Genomic DNA, 10,538 nt, shown 5'->3' on the forward strand with positions numbered 1-10,538 from the left:
TGTCCTCCACTCATTACCTGTATTAATGGCACCTGTTTGAACTTGTTATCAGTATAAAAGACAACTGTCCACAACCTCAAACAGTCACACTCCAAACTCCACTATGGCCAAGACCAAAGAGCTGTCAAAGGACACCAGAAACAAAATTGTAGACCTGCACCAGGTTGGGAAGACTGAATCTGCAATAGGTAAGCAGCTTGGTTTTAAGAAATCAACTGTGGGAGCAATTATTAGGAAATGGAAGACATACAAGACCACTGATAATCTCCCTCGATCTGGGGACCACGCAAGATCTCACCCTGTGGGGTCAAAATGATCACAAGAACGGTGAGCAAAAATCCCAGAACCACACGGGGGGACCTAGTGAATGACCTGCAGAGAGCTGGGACCAAAGTAACAAAGCCTACCATTAGTAACACACTACGCCGCCAGGGACTCAAATCCTGCAGTGCCAGACGTGTCCCCCTGCTTAAGCCAGTACATGTCCAGGCCCATCTGAAGTTTGCTAGAGTGCATTTGGATGATCCAGAAGAGGATTGGGAGAATGTCATATGGTCAGATGAAACCTAAATATAACTTTTTGGTAAAAACCCAACTCGTCGTGTTTGGAGGACAAAGAATGCTGAGTTGCATCCAAAGAACACCATACCTACTGTGAAGCATGTGGGTGGAAACATCATGCTTTGGGGCTGTTTTTCTGCAAAGGGACCAGGACGACTGATCCATGTAAAGGAAAGAATGAATGGGGCCATGTATCATGAGATTTTGAGTGAAAACCTCCTTCCATCAGCAAGGGCATTGAAGATGAAACGTGGCTGGGTCTTTCAGCATGACAATGATCCCAAACACACCGCCCGGGCAACGAAGGAGTGGCTTCGTAAGAAGCATTTCAAGGTCCTGGAGTGGCCTAGCCAGTCTCCAGATCTCAACCCCATAGAAAATCTTTGGAGGGAGTTGAAAGTCTGTGTTGCCCAGCGACAGCCCCAAAACATCACTGCTCTAGAGGAGATCTGCATGGAGGAATGGGCCAAAATACCAGCAACAGTGTGTGAAAACCTTGTGAAGACTTACAGAAAACGTTTGACCTGTGTCATTGCCAACAAAGGGTATATAACATAGTATTGAGAAACTTTTGTTATTGACCAAATACTTATTTTCCACCATAATTTGCAAATAAATTCATTAAAAATCCTACAATGTGATTTTCTGGATTTTTTTTCCTCATTTTGTCTGTCATAGTTGACGTGTACCTATGCTGAAAATTACAGGCCTCTCTCATCTTTTTAAGTGGGAGAACTTGCACAATTGGTGGCTGACTAAATACTTGTTTCCCCCACTGTATCTATGGCTTTAGTCAGCCTAAGCTGTGGTTTGCGCAGCATACTTGCTCTTATTCTGTTATCTTTGCAGCCAATCACAAGTTTGTCTCTGATCATTTCGTCTCTCATTGACCCGAAATCACATGAATCAGACAATTGACGCAGCCTCACAACATATTGACCCAACGTCTCTGCTTGAGTTTGTTCAGGTGTTAAAAATGAATCTTTCATAAATCACATTACGAGTGGGTTCAAAATGTCTTTGTAAAACGTCAAGGATTTTCAGTGAATTTTTCCTGTCCTCTTCCCCCATATCTATGTGATGCTGAAAGCACTGTGTCGGTAAAGTAGGGGTATAGCTTTAAAACACTGAAGTGCATTATGGATTCTCTACTGGCGGCGACGAAGATGGCGGCCTCGCGACTAGCTCTTATGAAACTTTGCAGTATTTTGTTTTTTTTATGTATGTTTTACATTATTAGCTCAAAGTGTTTTGTATCATTACATACAGCCGGGAAAAACTATTGGATATCAGAGCGGCGGTAACTCACCAGCATTACGACCAGGAATACGACTTTCCCGAAACAGATCCTTTGTTTGCGCTCCCCAGGGCAACTGAACTGACTCCAGCGGCTGACCCAAAACATTTTTATTTTATTTATTTATTTCACCTTTATTTAACCAGGTAAACCAGTTGAGAACAAGTTCTCATTTACAACTGCGACCTGGCCAAGATAAAGCAAAGCAGTGCGATAAAAACAACAACACAGAGTTACATATGAGGTAAAACAAAACAAAGTCAAAGAAATACAACAGAAATACATATATATACAGTGTGTGCAAATTTAGCAAGTTATGGAGGTAAGGCAATAAAATAGGCTATAGTGCAAAATAATTACAATTAGTATTAACACTGGAATGATAGATGTGCAAGAGATGATGTACAAATAGAGATACATTGCCGGCGGAGGAGAGGCACTCGGAGCGGCCTGCTGGTTCGACTTAGGAGGTGTGCACACCACCCACCGCTTCCAAGTATATTACTCGCTAATATTCAGTCTCTGGTTAACAAGGTCGACGAACTCCGGGCAAGGATTTCTTTCCAGAAAGAAACATACTGTAACATACTTTGTTTCATGGAAACATGGCTCTTTTGGGATATTCTGTCTAAATCGTTCCAGCCAGATGGGTTCTCAGTTCATCGTGCAGACAGGAATAAATATATCTCCGGGAAGCAGAAGGGCGGAGGTGTGTGTTTCATGATTAACGACTCATGGTGTAATTGTAGTAACATACAGGAACTCGAGTCCTTTTGTTCACCCGACCTAGAATATCTCACAATCAAATGCCGATCGTATTATCTCCCAAGATAATTTTCATTGGTTATAGTCACAGCCGTGTATATACCCCCTCAAGCCGATACCACAATGGCCCTCAAAGAACTTCACTGGACTTTATGCAAACTGGAAACCACATATCCGGAGGCTGCATTTATTTTAACAAAGCAAATTTGAGGACTAGGCTGCCGAAGTTCTATCAACATATCGACTGTTGTACTCGCGCTGCCAAAATCCTCATCCATTGCTAATCGAACTTCCGGGATGGTTATAAGGCCCTCCCCCGCCCTCCTTTCGGCAAATCTGACCACGACTCCATTTTGCTCCTCCCTTCCTATAGGCAGAAACTCAAACAGAAAATACCCGCGCTAAGGACTATTCAACGCTGGTCTGACCAATCGGAATCCACGCTTCAAGATTGTTTTGATCACGCGGACTGGGATATGTTCCGGGTAGCTTCTGAAAATAATTTAGACGAATACACTGAAACTGTGACTGAGTTCATCAGGAAGTGTATAGGTGATGTTGTGCCCACTGTGACTATTAAAACCTACCCTATCCAGAAACCATGGATAGATGGCAGCATTCGCGCAAATCTAAAAGCGCGAACCACCGCATTCAACCATGGCAAGGTGACTGGGAATATGGCAGAATACAAACAGTATAGCTACTCACTCCGCAAGGCAATTAAACTGGCTGCCGGCCCAGACGTCATCCCTAGCCGCGTCCTCAGAGCATGCGCAGTCCAGCTGGCTGGTGTGTTTATGGACATATTCAATCTCTCCCTTTCCCAGTCTGCTGTTCCCACATGCTTCAAGATGGCCACCATTGTTCCTGTATCCAAGAAAGCAAAGGTAACTGAACTAAATGACTATCGCCCTGTAGCACTCACCTCTGTCATCAAGGATCATATCACCTCTACCTTACCTGTCACCCTAGACACACTTCAATTTGCTTACCGCCCCAATAGATCCATAGACGATGCAATCACCATCACATTGCACACTGCCCAATCCCATCTGGACAAGAGGAATACCTATGTAAGAATGCTGTTCATTGACTATAGCTCAGCATTCAACACCATAGTACCCTCCAAGCTCATCATTAAGCTCGAGGCCCTGAGTCTGAACCCCGCCCTGTGCAACTGGGTCCTGGACTTCCTGACGGGCCACCCCCAGGTGGTAAGGGTAGGTAACAACATATCTGCCACGCTGATCCTCAACACTGGGGCCCCACAAGGGTGGGTGCTCAGCCCCCTCCTGTACTCCCTGTTCACCCATGACTGTGTGGCCAAGCACGCCTCCAACTCAATCATCAAGTTTGCAGACGACACAACAGTAGTAGGCTTGATTACCAACAATGATGAGACCGCCTACAGGGAGGAGGTGAGGGCTTTGGGACTGTGGTGCCAGGAAAATAACCTCTCACTCAACGTCAACAAAACAAAGGAGATAATCGTGGACTTCAGGAAACAGCAGAGGGTGCACCCCCCTATCCACATCAACGGGAGTGGAAAGCTTCAAGTTCCTTGGCGTACACATCACCGACAAACTGAAATGGTCCACCCACGCAGACAGTGTGGTGAAGAAGGCGCAACAGAGCCTCTTCAACCTCAGGGGGCTGAAGAAATTTGGCTTGGCACCTAAAACCCTCACAAACTTTTACAGATGCACAATTGAGAGCATCCTGTCGGGCTGTATCACCGCCTGGTACGGCAACTGCACTGCCCGCAACCGCAGGGCTCTCCAGAGGGTGGTGCGGTCTGCCGAACGCATTACCGGGGGCAAACTATCCGCCCTCCCAAGACACATACAGCACCCTATGTCACAGGAAGGCCAACAAGATCATCAAGGACATCAACCACCCGAGCCACTGCCTGTTTACCCCGCTATCATCCAGAAGGCGAGGTCAGTACAGGTGCATCAAAGCTGGGACCGAGAGAATGAAAAACAGCTTCTATCTCAAGACCATCAGACTGTTAAATAGCCATCACTAGCACATTAGAGGCTGCTGCTGCCTATTGAAATCACTGGCCACTTTAAGAAATGGAACACTAGTCACTTTAATAATGTTTACATATCTTGCACTACTCATCTCATATGTATATACTGCATTATATTCTACTGTATCTTAGTCCATGCCACACTGTCATTGCTTGTCCATATATGTATATATTCTTAAATTCCATTCCTTACTAGTTTTTGTGTGTATTGAGTATATGTTGTGAAATTTTTAGATACCTTACAGTGAGGGAAAAAAGTATTTGATCCCCTGCTGATTTTGTACGTTTGCCCACTGACAAAGAAATGATCAGTCTATAATTTTAATGGTAGGTTATTTGAACAGTGAGAGACAGAATAACAACAAAAAAATCCAGAAAAACGCATGTCAAAAATGTTATAAATTGATTTGCATTTTAATGAGGGAAGTAAGTATTTGACCCCCTCTCAATCAGAAAGATTTTTCTGGCTCCCAGGTGTCTTTTATACAGGTAACAAACTGAGATTAGGAGCACACTCTTAAAGGGAGTGCTCCTAATTTCAGTTTGTTATCTGTAAAAAAGACACCTGTCCACAGAAGCAATCAATCAATCAGATTCCAAACTCTCCACCATGGCCAAGACCAAAGAGCTCTCCAAGGATGTCAGGGACAAGATTGTAGACCTACACAAGGCTGGAATGGGCTACAAGACCATCGCCAAGCAGCTTGGTGAGAAGGTGACAGTTGATGCGATTATTCGCAAATGGAAGAAACACAAAAGAACTGTCAATCTCCCTCAGCCAGGGGCTCCATGCAAGATCTCACCTCGTGGAGTTGCAATGATCATGAGAATGGTGAGGAATCAGCCCAGAACTACACGGGAGGATCTTGTCAATGATCTCAAGGCAGCTGGGACCATAGTCACCAAGAAAACAATTGGTAACACACTACGCCGTGAAGGACTGAAATCCTGCAGCGCCCGCAAGGTCACCCTGCTCAAGAAAGCACATATACAGGCCCGTCTGAAGTTTGCCAATGAACATCTGAATGATTCAGAGGAGAACTGGGTGAAAGTGTTGTGGTCAGATGAGACCAAAATGGAGCTCTTTGGCATCAACTCAACTCGCCGTGTTTGGAGGAGGAGAAATGCTGCCTATGACCCCAAGAACACCATCCCCACCGTCAAACATGGAGGTGGAAACATTATGCTTTGGGGGTGTTTTTCTGTTAAGGGGACAGGACAACTTCACCGCATCAAAGGGACGATGGACAGGGCCATGTACCGTCAAATCTTGGGTGAGAACCTCCTTCCCTCAGCCAGGGCATTTCAAATGGGTCGTGGATGGGTATTCCGGTATGACAATGACCCAAAACACACGGCCAAGGCAACAAAGGAGTGGCTCAAGAAGAAGCACATTAAGGTCCTGGAGTGGCCTAGCCATTCTCCAGACCTTAATCCCATAGAAAATCTGTGGAGGGAGCTGAAGGTTTGAGTTGCCAAACGTCAGGCTCGAAACCTTAATGACTTGGAGAAGATCTGCAAAGAGGAGTGGGACAAAATCCCTCCTGAGATGTGTGCAAACCTGGTGGTCAACTACAAGAAACGTCTGACCTCTGTGATTGCCAACAAGGGTTTTGCCACCAAGTACTAAGTCATGTTTTGCAGAGGGGTCAAATACTTATTTCCCTTATTAAAATACAAATCAATTTCTAACATTTTTGACATGTGTTTTTCTGGATTTTTTTGTTGTTATTCTGTCTCTCACTGTTCAAATAAACCTACCATTAAAATTGTCTTTGTCAGTGGGCAAACGTACAAAATCAGCAGGGGATCAAATACTTTTTTCCCTCACTGTACTTGTTAGATATTACTGCACTGTCAGAGCTAGAAGCACAAGAATTTCGCTACACCCGCTATAACATCTGCTAAACACGTGTATGTGACAAATACAATTCGATTTTGATTTGGGTAACGTAGTAAGTTAACTTTAGTTTTTGATGGAATTGTGGTGTGACGGAGATGTAGCCGAACTGTGAGGCACGCTCTTTTTGCTCTGTTAGCCCACTATTTGATTTTGTCATACAGACTACCTCACATGGTGTACAAGTTTAATAAATGTCAACTACTTCAGTGAAATTCCAGACTAACTCATCATTAGCAGCGGATAAGCTCCCTAAATGTGGGAATTACCCCAGAGCAAGTGAAGGCTCCCTCCCATGAGCCGTCCCGACTACGGTCTGGAGGCGAGGCAGGAAAGGTAACAACTGTTATGTGTAAGGCTTGGATGCCACCTGCTGGTATGGTGCTAAACTATTAGGTCATAGACCGGAGGCCATTGTTCTACGTGCAGGATATGGAAGTTGTTACATGCTGGCTATATGAAACATCCACAACTAAGTAATCACTGTGGAATCTGAAAAGACACTTATCCCAAAGGTATGATGGTGTAAACAAAGAATCCGATCTCTTATACGTTAAATTCATTTTCGTATTATTATCTATGCAATGGGCCATTATTGATTTTGGCCCAATAGGCCTGTGATAGAGGAATTATGATTATGACTAAAATTGTTCCACCCCGATACTGATGATGACTGTGTGAACTGTGTTAGGGTTATCATTATAAACCCACTAATAGAGGGGGTGAGCTAGAAACTGCTGAGACAAACATTCCAGGAGGGAGGGGTCTTAGAAACTAGTTAATCATTCTATACTGTGTAAATATGCAGGCCGCCTAATGGTGGGCGGAGCAGTTCCTTTGTGTGAAGGGGTATAAAAAGGCTGTATTTGTTTTTTGGCAGGAGAGCTCTCCATGATTAAATAATACAGATCATTCTTGCTGGTTGTGGACCTTGTTTAATTAATGATTAAAACCAGAGCATTACAACCTCTGGGAATTATTCAAGCTTGAGTTTAATAAGAGATAGAAATTCTCGTGACAGCCTGACATAATCCCACATTCAAAGAGCTTTTCATTTTGATTGGGTTAGTTAGCCTAAAAACCTTTAGGCCTACCTCTAGATGTTTGTTTTGTTTTACTCTGCATCTCTGCGCAGCCTGGCAAGACTGGCCAAAAGGGTGTTTAGCATCCCCAGTGGCTCTGCAAGTGTGGAGAGGATATTCTCCGCTGCTGGTCGGCTCTACAGGCACCATTTCATGAGTCAAACTCGTTTCTAAAAGTGAATTCTGAAAATGAAGGCACTAATAACTCATTTTTCGTTTAATTTGTATTTCATTCTAAGTAAGTCACAGCCTATATGCGCAATTTATAGACTAATGATTTCATAAAACTATAATGATTTAATACAACAAAATGTTTAAATGCTTCGCAATGTATTTCTTTGTAGGCTATAGCCTTGAAATAATTTAGCCTAAATAATTCATTTGCGTTCCTTCTTAGCCTCCCTGTCTGGCTCCTGACCTATTTAGAGTGTTTATATGCTGTTTAATATGACTTGTAGCCAATTTGAAATGATGTTCGCTTCTTACATTCACCTTTTCATGTTTATTCAAATACTTTTCATTCAAATCCATATGGTTTTGTTTCAATACTTAGAAAACAATTGGTAGGTCCAGGTAGTCACATAAATAGATTGGTGTTGGTTAAATTGTGATTTTAATGAATGGAGCGAATTTGGAGTGGGACTTTTTTTTTCCTGTGAGAGCGGAGCGGTTTTTAAGCGAAGCTGTAGGAAACGACAGAGCGCCCGGAGCATCCGGCTCGACTCTGCTCACATGCTCTGGTAATGATAAACAATGCATTTTCTGTCCAGATAAAGATGTTGATACGGCATTGAAAAATACCCACCACTGACCAAATACCTCTTTGTTTTCCAGTCCAACAGGAGTGCATCCCTCAAGCCATGCGGTGTATGGACATCCTGTGCCAGTGTGATCCGAGCACAAGCATCCAGTTGTAGAGACTACAGCAGATCGAGCCTGTGGATGGACAGGTCAGTAACTCATCAAATGTGATACAACAATTAATTTGTAGATATACTGTATCTGCACAGTGTTTGTCATGTTTGTGTATGGTTCTCATGACTTAAGATTGGGTGTTGAGGGACCACTTGTCACATTGTCAAAGGTGTGTTTGTGTTATGATAAAAAATGCATTTTCTGTCCAGATAAAGATGGTGATACAGCATTGAAAAAGACCTACCACTGACCAAATGTCTCTTTGTTGTCCAGTCCAACTGGACTGCATCCCTCAGACCATCCAGTGCATGGACGTCCTGTGCCAGTGTGATCCGTGCGTGAGCGTCCAGTTGTGGAGACGACAGCACATCGAGCCTGTGGACGGACAGGTCAGTAACTCATCAAATATGATACAATAGTGTAAAACATTGAATTTGTAGATGCATCGAAATTGTTATTTGTGTCCCCTTTTCCCCATGTTTTAGACATCAGGCTCACCCCACGAGAAGCAGTGCATGATCAACGCCACCCTCCGCAAGGAGATCTGCTGGAAGTGATGTACTCTCACTCTGGGGTAAGACATTTATTTAAACATTACAGATATACATTCCCATGATAAAATGCAATGTGAATTGTGTTGTACTACTGAATGAAACTGAGGAGATGCACTCAGACCAGCCTTTTTGATTCAACTTACATTAAATACATTATTTTACTTGGCTGCTTTGAGCAAAACATGAATGTAATATAACCTATTCTTTGCCTATTGTTTGTGTATAATCTTTATTCATTGTTCTCTTGTTTTTCAACAATGTCAGGTACAGGCAGGTATGACTGGGGCCTTCAGCAAGTAAGACACAGGGGGTAAGAAATCATTTGAACATCACAGATATAAATTCCCACTGTGCCCATGATAAAGTTAACTTCATGACTTTAGTTGGCAGCTTTGAGCAAAACTTGTAATGTAATATAACCTATTATGGGAGCTTAGTGTGTGTGTATGAACATTGTGGAATATTTTTGGACCATTGGCTTCCCTGAAAACAGGTACTGACAGGAGGAGCAATATGAGTATGTCAGATGTCGTCAGTCTGGATGGGGATGGTGATGGAGGCTTTGGTGGTCCACACATTGAAGAAGCAGGTGTCCCTTCCAGTGATGTGGAGCTGACCTTGGACCTGGTGCCAGTAAGGATGGTCTTCACGGAGGTGGTAAGACCCTCCCTCCTTGATATAGAAATCCTTTGACTTCACTGCCTCTTCAATGGTAAGGTGCCTGCACCATAGAGACACTTGCCCTCCACCACTGCTTTGGTGCCCACCAGACCATCCGGTGAGGCACCCAGGATCCCAGACTCCATGACCCAAAGTTCCTGCACATCCATCCCTGTAGCCATTTTTAATGCCTTGATGCCCTCCTCTTCGTTATCTGTGTCCCACTTTACAGACAACACCCCATCCAACGACTGTGATCTGAGGACACTTTTAAGCAGCGACGGAGTAACACGCTTGGCCCTAACCACTGCTCCATAATTGCTGGCCATTAACCTCCCTCTCCTCAGGGTGTGCCAGTTGGGGTTGGTGTGCTGTTCAGGATGCCTGCATGCCCCAGGTGCCCTTGTTTCTTAACAATGTCCGATACAGACAGGGATGACAGGGAGTGTAGCGGTTGTTCTGGCACAGGTTCAAGGAGACATGCCATTCCACTGAACCTGCCACGGAGACGGTTCCTTAGCCACTAAAGATCCTCTGTGGGCTGTCGGGACAGAGGGTTGTAGTCTGGCTTCCTCCACTCATACTCCACAGCCGTACGCACTATATTGTGAACCGCCAAAATAGGCTGCATGGCTACATTTATGAGCTCCACGGAGGCATTCACATGTGGTAGAGAGAATCCCCTGGTCACCTATAGAGACCTGCCAAGAGGAAGGATGTTAATTGCCACATGCCTTTCAATGCATGACTTTGAACACCTTGAAATGCA

At 44.0% G+C, this 10,538-nt stretch overlaps 1 long non-coding RNA gene across 1 annotated transcript; it reads left to right on the top strand.

Annotated features, from left to right (window-relative positions):
- The first annotated feature begins 8,307 nt into the window (after window positions 1-8,307).
- On the top strand, window positions 8,308-9,801 carry LOC121575843. Its single transcript, XR_006002385.2, has 6 exons — window positions 8,308-8,380; window positions 8,475-8,590; window positions 8,829-8,944; window positions 9,041-9,129; window positions 9,374-9,419; window positions 9,603-9,801. It is a non-coding gene; the product is annotated as an uncharacterized LOC121575843 (long non-coding RNA).
- The last annotated feature ends 737 nt before the right edge of the window (window positions 9,802-10,538 follow it).

The sequence above is a fragment of the Coregonus clupeaformis genome, chromosome 10, assembly GCF_020615455.1.
Source record: "Coregonus clupeaformis isolate EN_2021a chromosome 10, ASM2061545v1, whole genome shotgun sequence".
Classification (NCBI taxonomy): Eukaryota; Metazoa; Chordata; class Actinopteri; order Salmoniformes; family Salmonidae; genus Coregonus; species Coregonus clupeaformis.